This window comes from Paroedura picta, chromosome 8, assembly GCF_049243985.1.
Source record: "Paroedura picta isolate Pp20150507F chromosome 8, Ppicta_v3.0, whole genome shotgun sequence".
Lineage (NCBI taxonomy): Eukaryota > Metazoa > Chordata > Lepidosauria > Squamata > Gekkonidae > Paroedura > Paroedura picta.
Window position 1 is genome coordinate 13,051,954 of NC_135376.1, and position 15,707 is coordinate 13,067,660.

The 15,707-nt window shown below is 47.6% G+C and overlaps 1 long non-coding RNA gene across 2 annotated transcripts; it reads right to left on the reverse strand.

Moving 5' to 3' along the window:
* Positions 1-219: 219 nt before the first annotated feature.
* LOC143842574 (uncharacterized) lies at positions 220-12,740 on the reverse strand. 2 transcript variants are annotated; one of them, XR_013233188.1, is made up of 4 exons: positions 12,459-12,740; positions 6,561-6,870; positions 3,196-3,423; positions 220-1,106 (listed from the first exon to the last, which is right to left on the reverse strand). It is a non-coding gene; the product is annotated as an uncharacterized LOC143842574 (long non-coding RNA). The 2 variants fall into 2 exon arrangements; XR_013233187.1 differs by lacking the exon at positions 6,561-6,870.
* Positions 12,741-15,707: the final 2,967 nt, after the last annotated feature.

Below are 15,707 nucleotides of genomic sequence, written 5' to 3' on the forward strand. Positions count from 1 at the left end.
TTTGCAAGAAGGTACTTTAGCACAGTGGTGAGCAGCCCATTATAAGTCTGCACAGAACTGCCTTGCTTATACTTCTAAATCAACCTTTCTCAACTTTTTGTTGAGAACCCCCTAAAACAGGGGTAGTCAAACTGCGGCCCTCCAGATGTCCATGGACTACAATTCCCAGGAGCCCCTGCCAGCGAATGGCCGCAGTTTGACTACCCCTGCCCTAAAACATTCTTCAGGACTTGAGAAACCCCAGAAGTGGAGCAATCATGCAGAATACGATTGGGAATCAGAACCGTGGACACGCCAACCGAGGGCCCCTCACCTTCCTACCCCCTCTAGGCCCATCATTGGCCATTTGGGGTGGTGGGGTGGATCAACATGGCCATATATGGTTATGTCACCCAATAAATGTTCGATACCTCCCCCATGGCTCCTGGCCTGCCTTCGAGACTCTTGGGTCAGCAATGAAGAAGAGTTATTACCCCCCATTTCTATCCTTTAAGGAGTCTCAAAGCAGCTTACAATCACCCTTTCTTCCTCTCCTCACAATAGGCACCTTGTGAGGCAGGTGAGGCTGAGAGAGCTCTGAGGGAACTGTAGCTGGCTCAAGGTCACCCAACTGGCTGCATGTGGAGAAGAAGTGGAGAATCAAACTCAGGTTAGAACCCACCACTCTTAACCACCACACCATACTGGCTCAATGAAAATATGTAGCACTTCAGCGAACTCTGTCACCTTCTTTCCTCGAAGGCCAACAAGATTTCCAGAGTTTGTGCTTTCAAGAGGTGTTCGTCAAAACTCTCTTCATCAAATACAAGTAGGAATGGAGCACTATGCCTCTGAATCCCAGAATGGGTGTGCATATACGACACTCTCCTTTCCCCTGTTTTATCCTCACAACAACCCTGTGAGGTAGCCTAGGTTTAAGAGTGTGTGGCTGGCCCAATGTCATCCAGCAAACTTCCATGGCACAAGTTGGGATTTGAACCTGGACTTCCCGGTTCCTAATCCAGCACTTTAACCACTACGCCATGCTGCCTTGCCTGAATCCCACTGCTCTGGGCACCTCTGCAGTTCTGCTCCAGAACCGATGAGAAAGATGGCGAAGGAAAGATCTGGGAAGGAGGAGGAAGAAAAGGAAGAGTTGTTTTTTATACCCTGCTTTTCACTGCCTGAAGAAGTCTCAAAGCGGTTTACAGACCCCTTCCCTTCCTCTCCCCACCCTATGAGGTGGGTGATGCTCTGGGCTGATCCTGCGCTGAGCAGAGGGTTGGACTAGATGGCCTGTGTGGCCCCTTCCAACTCTATGATTCTATCCTGAGAGAACCCTGAAAAGGCTCTGTGAGAACAGCTCTAACAGGACTGTGACCAGCCCAAGGTCACCCAGCTGAACGCAAGTAGAGTGAGGAATCAAACCCAGCTGTCCAGATTAGAAGCTGCCACTCTTAACCACGACACCAGCCGGTGGCTTCTAAAGGGAGGTGGTTCAACATCTCCTACTGCTTCAGAGCCATTCAAGGCCAGTTCTTCAGTTTGCAATCTGGCCTCTTTATATCCCCTTCCAAACAAAATTATTCAGTCAGTGCCATACTATAGATCTGGTGTTTGAGGAGGTCTCCTGAAGCTCTAACGTGTCCTGTGCAAAGTAGGCTTAACACACTGGGCCTCCATCCTGGTAAGTTAAAAGGGAAATTCACACTTTGCTTTGAAGCACTCATGGTATTTTCGGCCCAGTAAGGAAAAAATAATCATGTAACAAAGAAGTGTGACTTTTTCACCTTGGAAGCTCAAGGACAGGCTATATCCTGCTTACAGCGATGTTGGTAGACGGGGACCAAACTGAAAACAAAACATCCTGGAATTCAGCTTCTATTTGGGTTCTCGGGTCGTTTTGTGGGATTCTCAGCCCAAGTAGTTAAACCACATAACATTTTGAAAACATGTTTCCTATGCTCCAGCATCTCTGGATTTCCCAGGGATTGTCTGATATTGCTCCGTGTTTTGTATCCGCTTGGGGGGAGGGGCTGTGGCTCTGTGGAAGAGCCTCTGCAGAAGGTCCCAGGTTCAATCCCCGGCATCTCCAGTCCAGGCAGTAGGTGACATGAAAGAGTTGCTGCCAGTCTGAGTAGAAAACTTTGACCTTGATGTATCGATGAATTGCTTCTGTGTAAGGCAGTACCCCGTTCCTGCATCTGCCTTTGCAGGGAAACTTTGGAACCTCTCCTTAAAACTTCTGTCCAAACCTCTGAGAGGATGGTGGATAACCTCAGTCTAAATCTCTGAGAAGGTGGTGGATAACCTTAGTTCAATGTCATGGGTATGAGGTTATCTGGTTGCCAACCTCCAGGTGGTGACTGGAGATCTCCTGGGATTACAAATGATCTCCAGGTGGCAGGGAACAGATCACCTGAAGAAAATGGACAGTGAAGTCTATGGCATCTATACCCCCACAGAAGTCTCTCCCCTTTCCAAATCCTACCCTTCTCAGGTTCGCCCCCCCAAATCTCCAGGTATATCCCAACCCAGAGCTTGCATCCATAATGATGTACGTTTCTGTTCTCCATCTACTAAAAACTGCTCAAGTTGTCTTGAATGGCAGCTAAGGAGAATCCGATCAGTCCCTTAATAAAGTATTCCTGCAAGCAATTTTTCAAAACAGGACACAGTTAGCTGGTCCACACACTTTTGTGCTGAATTCAGTCTAGGGCAGGTTGCCGCAGAGACAGAGTAGAGCAGGCAGAGCTTTCCTCCAAGGTGGTGACTGTGACTCAGTGGTAGAGGGTTTGCTTTGTGTGCAGAAAGTCCTGGGTTCTATTCCTGGTTTCTTCATTTTACAAGCTCAAGGGGGAGATGATGTGAAAGTCCTCCAACTGAGACTCCGGAGCAGCCCTTCTCAACTTTTTTACCATTGAGAAACCCCTGAAATATTCTTCAGGCTTCAAGAAACCCCAGAAGTGGCACGACCATGCAGAATAGGGTTGGGAAGCATCACTATGTACACACCCACCCAGGGCTCCTCCTCTTCCCACCCCCTCCAGGCCCATCGTTAGCCATTTTGGGAGGAGGGGTGGGTCAACAAATATGGTCATGTTGTTGTTGTTAGGTGCGAAGTCATGTCCGATCCATCATGACCCCATGGACCATGATCCTCCAGGCCTTCCTGTCCTCTACCATTCCCCAGAGTCCATCTAAGTTTGCACCGACTGCTTCAGTGACTCCATCCAGCCACCTCATTCTCTGCCGTCCCCTTCTTCTTTTGCCCTCGATCGCTCCCAGCATTAGGCTCTTCTCCAGGGAGTCCTTCCTTCTCATGAGGTGGCCAAAGTATTTGAGCTTCATCTTCAGGATCTGGCCTTCTAAAGAGCAGTCAGGGCTGATCTCCTCTAGGACCGACCGGTTTGTTCGCCTTGCAGTCCAATACGGTCATATCACCTGATAAATATTTAACACATTTTTAAAATATCCAACATATTAATTACAGTAATTTCCTTTCAGGAAAACTCCCTTCAGGGAACCCTTCCAGGGCCATCCAGAAACCCCAGGGTTTCACCTAACCCTGGTTGAGAAAGCCTTCCCCAGAAAGCCACTACAAATCAGAACAGACCTTGACAGATCGAGAGCCTGATGCAGTATAAGGCAGTGAAGTTAATTCATGCATTAACATCACCATGGCCCTTGCATGGCCGTTTCCCTGTGCTGTTCCTGTTTTAATCGGAGAGATGCTGGGCGGATATGTTGACATTATTATGAGTGTGTTGCTTTCCCTCCCATGCAAAAGCAGCTCTTTGTATACAGTGGGAGCCTCCTTGGTCGGATTCCACATCAGTTTGTTTTTGCTCAGAGTTTTGATCATTCTGCCTCTGGCGGTCATTTCCCCTGCTAGGTTTCTGCATCCAATTTCCTCCCCACGAGGTTATGTGCTGAATAAGGAAATGTTGTGTGGAAGGAGAGGAGGAGTGGGCCCTGTTCAGCTTATCGCATCCCCGCAAGACTGTTTTCGCAGGCTAGGGCGCTTATCAATTGTACTTAACGAAAAAGAAAAGCAACATCAGGAGACAACAAAAGAGGTGACACGGGGGCCAACGTGAGGCACTTTCATCCCTGAAAAATACTAGCATCGGTTTGCGGACAGTCCCTCGGGGGGGGGGGGTTGTGCAAATGTTTTCAAGGTTATAGATTAACGAGGCATGTTTTGCTCTGTGCATTTGCCGAGCGGACTCCGGACCACGATATCTTATGCAAGGATAGAGCGGTTCATCTGTAAAAGGCCACGAGAGTGCTTTGTTCACTTGCTGCAGCGTACATGCTGAGACTGTCCTTGGCATGCCTTCCATGATGGGTTTCAATCCACTTTGCAGGGTGACCCATCCCCAGGTGGCGCACAAAGCTCTTCCACGAATTACAATTCATCTGTGGATGACAAAGGCCTCCCCCACCCCATGTGGAAACGGCTGTTTTGAAGGTGGGCTGAGGTCCATCCTGTCCCCAAATCCCACCTTCCCCAGGGTCTACCTCCAAATTTCCTGGAATTTCCCAACCAGAAGTAAGAAACCTCAGTCCAGTGCAAAGCCCACGTGTGATTAGCTTATTCTGGCATGGGTGGGTTTTCCTGTCTTTAGCCGGGGCACTTCCTGAGGATGTACACAGCAATGTTCTAGCAGAAAAAGCAGCATTTCAAGTTATTTTCTCACGCATGAGAGAGCACTCTGTGAGGGACTCCTGCTATGGTTCCTGGAAACTCCAGGATCCTCTGGAGCACAGTTTGAAAGTTGTTGCCCAATATCTCCAACCAAATAGCCTTTCAAACTGGCAACCTTTCATGGTTCCAAGAGGCCAACTCACCAATGGATAAAATCAACAATTGCCTGTAAACAATGCCTTCTCTGTTGTGGCCCCTGCCTTAAGCTCCCACTTGCCTGGCTTTCCACAAACTATGCAAAGCTGAATTATTCAAGGACTTTTTCTGTGTGGACAACAGAGCTACACTTCACTAAATGACTCACTATTTATTTCCATAAGCCATTAGGGACTGCAGTCCATGCTAATGTGTTTAGCATAATGAAGCTAAGATCCTACTGTGTAACGTTTGGATCCTTTAATGTGCCATGTTGTAGGATTTCCAGCTCTGGGTTGGGAAATGCCTGGAGATTTTGGGGGTGGTGCCTGGGAAGGGCGGGGTTTGTTGTGGGGAGGAGCCTAAGCAGGGTATCATGTTATAGAGACCGCCCTCCAAAGCAGCCATTTTCTCCAGGGGAGCTGATCTTAGTCATCTGGAGATCGGATGCAATAACAAAAAGTCTCCAGGGTCCACCTGGAAGATGGTCACCCTAGTCATGTTAAGAATCATGGAGTTGGAAGGCACTCCAGGGTCATCTAGTCTAGCGATCCCCAACCTGTGGGCCGCGGACCACATGTGGTCCGTCGACTAATTGGAGGTGGGCTGCGAAGGATGCCTTCTCTTCCCCCCCCCGGCCCTTTACTTCATCCCCCCCGGCCCTTTACAACACACTTTGGGTGTCATTGTCTCCCATCACTCCCAGATGGGACTATCTCATTGCAGAGAAACAAGCTCAGGGTTCCCATTGATTTGTCATTGTCATGAGTTAAAATTTCCATGAAAATAAAATGTTCCTTATGTTCCTTGTTGTGGCGTGTCTGTATCTTATTTTGAAGGGATGTTTAAACATTACCATAGCGATCAGAGAGCGTTAGGGCAGTGGTTGAGAGTAGAGGAGTAAACTCCCCCCCCCCACCGGGCCTCAGTAAAAGGCGTTGAGTGGTCCCCGGTGATAAAAAGATTGGGGACCACTGATCTAGTCCATCCACCTGCACAAGGCAGGAAACTCAAAACTTTTTGCTTTGCTTCAGTTCTGTTTTTAGATTTCTGATGGATCCTATAACTCTAATCCTATTGCATTGCCCAAAGGATGCCCCCATCCTATGGATTGCATCAGCGCAGGTTGTGGAATCAGCCTTGAGTCCAAGTGAGAAAGGCTAACTATAAATGGCATCAAGCAATAAATAGAAATAAAAATAGCATAATAATATTTGGAATGCAGCCCCCCCTCTTCCATCCCCACACCTTCAAGGCAGTGCTGAAGAATAGCTGGATTTTCTTAAAGTGCTTTATACCCTGCTTTTCACTATGCAAAGGAGTCCCAAAGCAGCTTACAAACACCCTTCCCATCCTTTCCCCACCACAGACATCCTGTGAGGGACGTGGGGCCAAAAGAGCTCTAGTGGAATGGTCCTGTGAGAACTGGGTTTAGCCCAAGGTCACCCAGCAGGCTGCATGTGGAGGGGGGAGGAATCAAACTTGGTTCTCCAGATTAGAGTCCGCCACTGTTAACCACTACACCATGCTTGAATCTGTTGCAAGCTAGGCCGGATGGTCTCATATTACTGCACTATTAAACAGATAGCCTTTTCCACATAAGAAAATCCAGGTGTGAATGACTGCTATAGCGCAATAACTGTGCAATATACACCCACTGTGGATGCAGCTTTTGTCACCGAGAAAATATTGCAATTTGATTGATCAGGAGCAATTCCCCCCCCCCCCCCACTACCTGGGGGAAAAGGCATTTATTTGTCTCCTCTTCGACTAGGAGCTGCCGTTTAGTTCTTGTGCAAAACCTTCCTTCCCCTTTGTGGGTCAGGCTAGAAGTTACGAGAAGGAATGCCGTCTTCTCTGCTCTCCTTATCAGGCCTGCGAAGGAGTCATCTCTTGTCTTCGTCTTGCGGAGGGCAAAAACTTCCCCTCTTCAGATAAAAGACTGTTAGCAATCAAACAGCTTCAAGGCACTGCGTGGCATTCCAAGGAGAAACCTTGCCCCTTTCAAAACAACCCCAGCAGCTCCTGGCATCTCGAGACACTTCCTGTAGAGCATCCAAACCAAAAATTCGGTGTCTACATCAGCAGTTCTCTTCCTATCAGAAACGCTAATCTACCGTGTGGTCAGGATTTCACAAGAAAGTCTGCCGTTATCAGAAAATGTATTGGGTTGGTTTCTTAATTCTGAATTCTGCATCAGTCTCAGCATACCTTTAGTGACATGCAAGACCATCATTTCATAGGTTAAGTTATAGAGCGCGTCACAGAAATCCAAATCAATTAAAAAAACCCAGCAGCCACTTAGTTGTTCTCTCACCTGGTGTTAGAAAACAGAACACTTTATTCTTTAGTAGTACAAGAGAGAGCCAGTTTGGTGAGGTGGTTAGAAGTGTGGACTTCTAATCTGCTGAGACAGGTTTGAATCCATGCTCCCCGACATGCAGCCAGCTGGATGACCTTGGGCTTGCCACAGCACTGATAAAGCTGTCTGACTGAGCAGTGATATCAGGGCTCTCTCAGCCTCACCCACCTCACAGGGTGTCTGTTGTGGGGAGAGGAAAGGGAAGGCGATTGGAAGCCACTTTGAGATTTCTTCGGGTAGAGAAAAGCGGCATATAAGAACCAACTCCTTCTTCTTCTTCTTCTTCTTCTTCTTCTTCTTCTTCTTCTTCTTCTTCTTCAATAGTATCAGGGCTCTCTCAGCCTCCCCTCCCTCACAGGGTGTCTACTTTGGGGAGAGGAAAGGGAAGGCATTGTTCTTTGAGTAGTGAAAAGCAGGGTATAAAAAAACAAACCTCTTTTTCTTCTGTGCCTTGCTTGGATTCACAACAGGCCAGAATTCTTCCTCTCCCACATTCCCCTTCCCCTATCTATTTGTACAATTTTCATTCCATACATGCCTGAAGTAATGAGGTCTGGCTCAGAAAAAACAAAACAAAAACAAAAACAGATGCTTAGGGCTGCCAACCTCCTGGTCCGGCCTGGAGATCGCCCAGAATGACAACTGATCTTCAGATGAAAGGGATCAGTCCTCCTGGAGGAAAGAGCTGAAGGGTGGATTCTATGGAATTATACCTGAGTGAAGCCTCTCCCTTCTCCAGATCCCACCCTTCCCAGGATCTACCCCCAAATCTCTGGAAATTCCCTGTCTCAGAGCTGACAATCCTAAGAAGGTGCTGTTTGATTTCTGTGAAGCAAGTATTACAAAAATTCTGCAAGACCTCAAACTTTCGCTCGCAAATGAAACAAAACCTACGCAGTTTAGGGTGTTTGGCTTTAAAAGGCAGAGGCTTTGTAGACACAGACATAACACTGGACCACAGTTTTTCCTGGACTATGTGAAATCTGAATGGAAAAGGGGATGAAATCAGCTTGGCAAAGATGTATCTGCCAGAGTAGAAGAAGAAGAAGAAGAAGAAGAAGAAGAAGAAGAAGAAGAAGAAGAAGAAGAAGAAGAAGAAGAAGAAGAGTTGGTTCTTATATGCCACTTTTCCCTACCCGAAGGAGGCTCAAAGGGGCTTACAGTCGCCTTCCCATTCCTCTCCCCACAAAAGACACCCTGTGGGGTGGGTGAGGCTGAGAGAGCCCTGACATCACTGCTTGGTCAGAAAAGTTTTCTCAGTGCCGTGGCGAGCCCAAGGTCACCCAGCTGGCTTCATGTGGGGGAGCGCAGAATCGAACCCGGCATGCCAGATTAGAAGTCCGCACTCCTAACCACTACACCAAACTGGCTCTCAGACAGTAGGTATCTGTCTAAATAACAAAAAGAGGCTGGAGCTTTATTCAAGGAAGACATACACTCAATAGGTGGAGGCACAGGAGGAGGAGGAGAACGAGGTGCAAGAGGGAAATGTAATGACATGTTTACAGCAGAATACGACGTTTCTCTGCTAGGAATTAAGTCCCGCTGTGTTAAATGGAGCTAATTTCCAAAGTGTGTGTGTGTGAGATTGCAGAGTACTAAAAATGTGGAATTAAGAGCACAGTCGAAAATAGCAGCTTTCCACTGGGCTCAGGCTGCCCAAGCTATTAAATGCATTTAACAAAAAAAGAAAGTGCAAAAAACAGATAAGGCAGAATAGCCACCCACAATCTAATAGCCAATTGACTGGTATGACACAGTGCAAAGATCTTTCTGTCACTTTGACTCTCAAAAACATACACCCTGGAAATCATGTTGGTCTTTAAGGTCCTACTGGATGCAGAGCTTGCTTTTCCACTGCAACCAACATGGCTACTCTCCTGAAATTAGCTTTGTACAAAGATCTTGGTGTGTCCACCAACAAAACAGTTGATCCTGTCATCTCACATACTCCTGTTTTGGGGAAGGGGGCTCTCCCAAGTCCTGATTAGTAGAAAGAGGGCCTGCTTTATTTCTTCATAATTTCTTTTGTAAATGTATTTCTCCCTTCATAGTTCAAAGGACTGAATTCCTAGCAACCTATTACAATAAAAAAACCGCATTGCTGCAAAGCACAATACAATCAGTGCTCTTAAGTGCCACAGCCACGTAGCTCAGTGGGCAGAAATGCAAACAAACACACTGATTCAATTAAAGTGTTTGGGCTTTGGGGGAAATCAGGAAAAATCATTCCAGAAAGCATGACAGTTTACAAGACATCTGATTCCCTGATGCTTGGCCTGTTCACTAAAGTTACAGATTTTGCAGCTAAGCAAATTGGATCCTTATAATTTTGCTTGGGTTCGTGGGAAGGGCTGGGAGGTTTTGACCACCACCACCCCAAAACTAACAGAAATCAGCAACTCACTTCTTATCAATTCCTAGCATAGGCAACACCAGGACTTTCTCCCAAGATCTGGTACTGTTACCGCTGGAGAGCCAACTTGGTGTCATGGTTAAGAACTGCATCCTCTAATCTGGAAAACCGGGCTTGATTCTCCACGCCCCACCCAGTTGGGTGACCTTGGGCCAGCCACAGTTCTCTCAGGTCTCTCTCAGCCTCACCTACTTCACAGGGTGTCTGCTGTGGGGAGAGGAAGGGAAGCCAATTGTAAACCACTTTGAAACTCTTTGGGGTAGTAAAATGTGGAGTACAAAAAACCCCCCACCAAAACAGCTCCTTCTTTGGATTGAGGCATCAGGGAGGTTGAGAACTAAGGTACAAAGTTTCTCTGAGCTGCAGGCATCCCACTCAATGACTGCTGGGCAATTTTTAACCTGGGTTGGAGTGAGCTATTTGCCCAGTGCATGGATCTCCCCACCCCTGTAGTGGAACTGAGGCTCTGCAGGCCAACCCACGAACCAAGGTCAACCGAAATTTCTGCAAGACACTGTTGCATTGCTTCTCTCACCACTAAGCCACCCAGAAGGAGGGCACACACAACCGCCAACTGCAGCCTGAAGTGCAGGATCTTATCAATAGGTAAAGGTATCCCCTGTGCAAGCACCGAGTCATGTCTGACCCTTGGGGTGACGCCCTCCAGCGTTTTCATGGCAGACTCAATACGGGGTGGTTTGCCAGTGCCTTCCCCAGTCATTACCGTTTACCCCCCAGCAAGCTGGGTATTCATTTTACCGACCTCGGAAGGATGGAAGGCGGAGTCGAACTCCCAGCCTCATGGGCAGAGCTTCAGACTGCATGCCTGCTGCCTTACCACTCTGTGCAACAAGAGGCTCTTATTAATAGGAGGGCTTTAAAAAATGTTTTAAATGTATTATAGATGATAATGATGATGATTTTAGATTTATTTCTGCTACTCCCGAGCTGGTTACAAGTCATAACCCCCCGTTAAAACCCCCTATTAAAACATAATCCCCAACATGGCGGAAACCCCTGCCCACCCCCCTGCTATTAGAGGGGGGGGGAAGGAGGTGGATGCAATACTCATACCTGGAGGGGGGGGCATAGATATACGTTGCTGGCCCCAGCCTCAACGGTAAACCTGGCGGAAGAGCTCCGTTTTACAGGCCCTGTGGAACGCTGTAAGCTCCCTCAGGGCCCGTAGCTCACCTGGGAGCTCATTCCATGAGGTTGGGGCCAGGACCGAAAAGGCCTTAGCCCTGGCTGAAACTAGGCTGGAATATATTGTGTATTGTTATGAGCCGACCTGGGGCCTTTGGGTGAAGGTGTGGAACATAAATTCCTATGAAAATAAATATTTTTGAATGTGGAAGTGGGGTCACAGAAGAAACGGGAAGTGACAAACTAGCTAAAAAAGAGTCTAGAATACAATGTGGGTCATTTGGGTTCAGGTGTGCATTCCTCTCCTCCATAAAAACAGGAGCGGTGCAGACAATAGAAAAGACACTTTGTGATTTTAAGGCATTAAGACGCATCAGGCAAATGGATCCCACCAATTATATACACAAATGAGTCATCTGTTGGGCTTGCGTCTCTCACAAAAGCATATCCAGTGGTACCAATGAGCACTATAGAAGACTGACTTTCAGGGGTATTTCGTATTGATGGTAAATTGGGAATAGGAAAAGGGGAGCTCCTTCATCCAAGATGGCTCCTTACATGATTTGGGGGTACATTATACACAAGGGCATCTTTCAAAGTCAAACTTCAGCACATTTGCTTACAAAACGGAGTTTTACATATCATGTATGAAGAGACAGTGTGGTGTACTGTTTACACTGTTTACACTATTTATACTGTCAGGTGAGGATCTGGGAGACCCAGGTTCGAATCTCCACTCTGCTGTGGAAGCTTGCTGAATGACTGTGGGCCAGGTTACTCAGCCTAACCTACCTCACAAGGTTGTTGTGAGGATAAGATAGAGATGGAGAGAATGGTGTAAGCCACTTTGGGTCCTGACTGGGAAGTAAAACTGAGCTAAAATTGATAAAATGTATTACAAATGTGGTACTGTGGTGTGGTTAGGTAGACAATGGACAAAGGTTTTATGGGGGCTCCCCTTTAGGAGGGAAACAGTGTGGATATGGAACATGGTGTTAGATCAACTATGGGCAACTATGTTTGTTTGTAGCATTAGAAAAAAGCAAGACTCCTTAAAGAGAGAGCTGGTTTGGTGCAGTGGTTAAGAGTGGAATCATCTAATCTGGAGAGCTGGGTTTGATTCCCCTCTCCTCCACATGCAGCCAGCTGGCTGATCCAGTTACAGTTCTCAGAGCTCTCCCCGCCCCACCTTTTGTGTTATGGGGAGAGGAAGGGGAAGGCGATTGTAAGGCGATTCTCCGCTGTGAGATTCCTGTTAGTCTTTTAGAGTCTCCGCTGAACTCCTTGGAGAAACAATGAGATAAACATGTATTAGAATCCAGTGGACCTTTAAGACCAATACACTTTAATTCTGGGTGTAAGCTTTCATGGGCATGCACACTCCTTCAGATACTTGCATGCCCACAAAAGCCTTTACCCAGAATCAAACTCCATTAAAGGTGCCGCTGGACTCAAACTTTGTCCTGTTGCTTCACACCAACACTGCTACCCTCCAGAATATATCTGATAGATCCATCTTCTTTCTCTCCCAGAGAGCCTACTGCCCACTAAACAGCACCGGCTCTCAGTCAAGAATCTGGAACCTGACTTGAATGTATAAAACCTAGACCGAAAAAGTTCACAAGAAAAGCATTCCTTTCACCTGTTTAGAGATGATTCCTGCCAATTCTCCTGTCTTTATTGTGCTGATAAATTTGTTTTTAACATACCACAAACAGGGAGTTGCTGCAAACGTTCTGTCCGGCACGGAACATGGTTGCTTTCAGTTTTGTTTCTGGTTGTGTTGACTATATTAGTCAGACGCTATGCGGACTGGCTTCGTTTCTCCAGAAAGGGGTTGGGCAGGGTCCAACAGACGACTGGAAGGTGAACCGAAATCTTCAGCAACCATCTCAACCAGCGGGGGGAAAACATTTCCCCTCCCAGAACTTTCCTCTGCAAGTCCTCCCTCACTCCACAGCATGCCTGAATGAGCCAATCCACGCTGGTAGTTTCACTTTCAGCGGCTCAATAAAGACAGGAGACTAAAAGGCACGAAGGAGAGACTGCAGCACTGAGGAAAATCTGTAAACAGTTGTTTTTAAATACATTCGTTCAAGCGTTTTTACCCGGCTTCTCTTCCCAGTGGGGAAGCAAAACAGCCACCCGATTTGGATAACCCAAGCAAGATTGATCCCATCAGATCTTAGAGGCTGAGCAGGGCTAACCCTGGCTAGTACTTGGATGGCCAAGGTCACCCAGCTGGCTGCATATGTCAGAGCAGGGAATCAAACTTGGCCCACCAAATTAGAAGTCCACACTCCTAACCACTACACCAAGCTGGTTCTCTTGTGTTGGAAAGTCAAGTCTGGACATGGGAAGCCCAAGGTCACCCAGCTGGCTGCATGTGGGGGAGTGGGGAATCAAACCTGGCGGGCCAGATTAGAAATCTGTACTCCTAACCACTACACCAAGCTGGAGTTGAGTCCTTTTAAGGACAGTGGGTAAATCCTTCTTGTGCTACCTAATATGCAAACAAAGCTTTCAGTTTTCTAGGCAAGGGGGACAGGGATTCTTTGCTTTGGGGACGGACAATTATCTTTCTCCTCTCTTAAAGGACAGGAGCTCACAGTAACCTACTTTCCAGGCCTCCTTTTTACACTAGGCAGGAAATGTGCTGGAGTCTTGTTGGGATCTCATAGTTCAGTCCTAGGAACTCTAATTGACTGAATGGCTCCAAGACAATACAGTCTCAATACAGCCATCAAAATAGCTTCAGATGTAAAACTAGGGGGTTGACAGGACCTCCCCCACTGCCATCAACAAGGGATGGAAGGAGGGGGGAGGGTGAGGTTGCTAGATCCAGGTTGTGAAATTCCTGGAAATTTGGGGGGTGGAGTCTGGGGGGGCAGGGACCTCAGTGGGGCACAATGCCATGCAGTCCCACCCTCTCCAGCATTTCCTCCAGGGGAGCTGATCTCTGTAGTCTGGAGATGAGCTGTAATTTTGGGAGATCCCCAGGTCCCACCTGGCTGCATCTCTATGGCAAAACAGAATTGGTTTTCACTCTGTTTTCCAATGCAAAGGATTTCGGAATCCAGAGAGACAGGTGCTACTCTGCATTGACAAAAAAGCCAGTGGTGGTTTTCCGTAGAATACCCGTTCATGTTTTGTATAACACGGATCTTTTCCTGTTTCTATGAGCCAACTGTGAAAGCTTTTCCAGGGCTGCACCCAAGTGGCAAGGGCACGCTGCTTGGCGTTCACTGCTGCAACAAATGCAGATTCTTCCACACATTGACTTTGTCAGCTGACAGCTGTCCCGTGCAAATTTGCTTGCTGCGCCATTGAAGGGCATTTTGAGGGTTCAGTACAGGCCATGCCAATTATCTTGTTTCATTATGGGGCTGCCAGCTCAGGATTGGGAAATACCTGGAGATATTTGGGGGCGGGAGGATTCACGATGGGGTAGGACTTCAGCTGGGTATAATACCATAGAGTAGCGGTCCCCAACCTTTCTCAGGTCAGGAACCGCCTCCGGAGTGAGGGAAGAGCTGCCTGCCCGGGTGTTGCGAAAACACGCATGCGCAATTGCCGCACATGTGTTTTCGCCACCAGGTGGTGCTAACGCACATGTGCGGCAACTGCGCGTGCGCGTTTTCGCCACTAGGGGGCGCTAACGCGCATGCACGGTAACAGCGCGCATGCACGTTTGCGTCACCGCCATGCCGGCAGCTGTGCCTGCCTCTTCCCTTCCTTCTTGCTGCCGGTGGGGGAAGGCAGGCGTGGCTGGCGGCGGCCCGGTACCGTGGCCTTTGCGGACTGCCACCGGGCCGCGGACCGGGGGTTGATGACCCCTGCCATAGAGTCCACCTTTCAAAGCAGCTGTTTTCTCCAGGGGAATTGATCTATATCGCCTGGAGATCAGTTGTAATCCCAGGAGATCTCTAGCCACCACCTGGAGGCTGGCAACCCAAGCCTCCCCCCACCCAAGCCTGTTGATGGTGCAGTGAAGAAAATGGTCACCACAAGGGTTGGGAGAGGCCTAGAACTCTTCCCTTAGTTGTTGTAAGGGAAGTTTCTTGCTGTCTCCAATGCAAAGTCTTGTCCGATCAAAGAATGAAAGTGATCAGAATTTGGCTTGGGGGTCCTTTTGAGTTTGGTTCTGTAGAATCAGGTGATTTTACCACCACTTGCTTATAAGGTATAGATTATGTGGGTCTCACTGGGTCTGAGGACACAAAAGGAGAGGGGCCTTCATGGAATATGTGTGGCTTGTCACAGACATTTTGAAAAGTCTGCCTGGACTGTCATGGATGCCATGGGGGGGGGGGAGAGGCACAAAAACACTTCAATCAAAATGGGAGTCCTCCGTTTGCTGAATGTTGAAACCTGCAGCCACACGTCAGATGGACACAAGATAAACGCAAGGCCTAGCTTTTGTGCTTTGTGTGTGCAATTGTTTAGTGAATCCATTGAAATAACAAACTTTCATATCCAAGATGAACAGATCTATCATGCACAGATTTTGTGTATATAGAGAATGCTTGTTGTACATGAGGCTTATCAGTTACCTGCTGGTGGTGCATGAACTCCTTGATTCTCTGTGAGCAGAGGAAGAAACCCTGGAGGGGAATTGTGCTGCTTGACCATACAGAATGAGGAAATTCCAAGAGTATCACAGGGGCTGTGTTCACAATGCTACTTCCCAGGATCCACCCCCCACCCCCACCCCAAAAAAGCTCCTGGGATTCATGGGCTCAGATCTAGCACATCAAGGGTACATTTATACATGGAAACAGAGGAAGTGGAGAATTGTTGACATTTTTTTGTGCAAAAAAACATATAAGTTAAACTTGTGGTTTTCATACTGTGTGCTAAAAAAACAAACAAAACATAACTTCTGGGATATCTTAGAAGTTTAGACGCTTTCTTAGAAGCGTATTTGGCCTTCCTCAAGGAGGCAGAAATAGCAGATA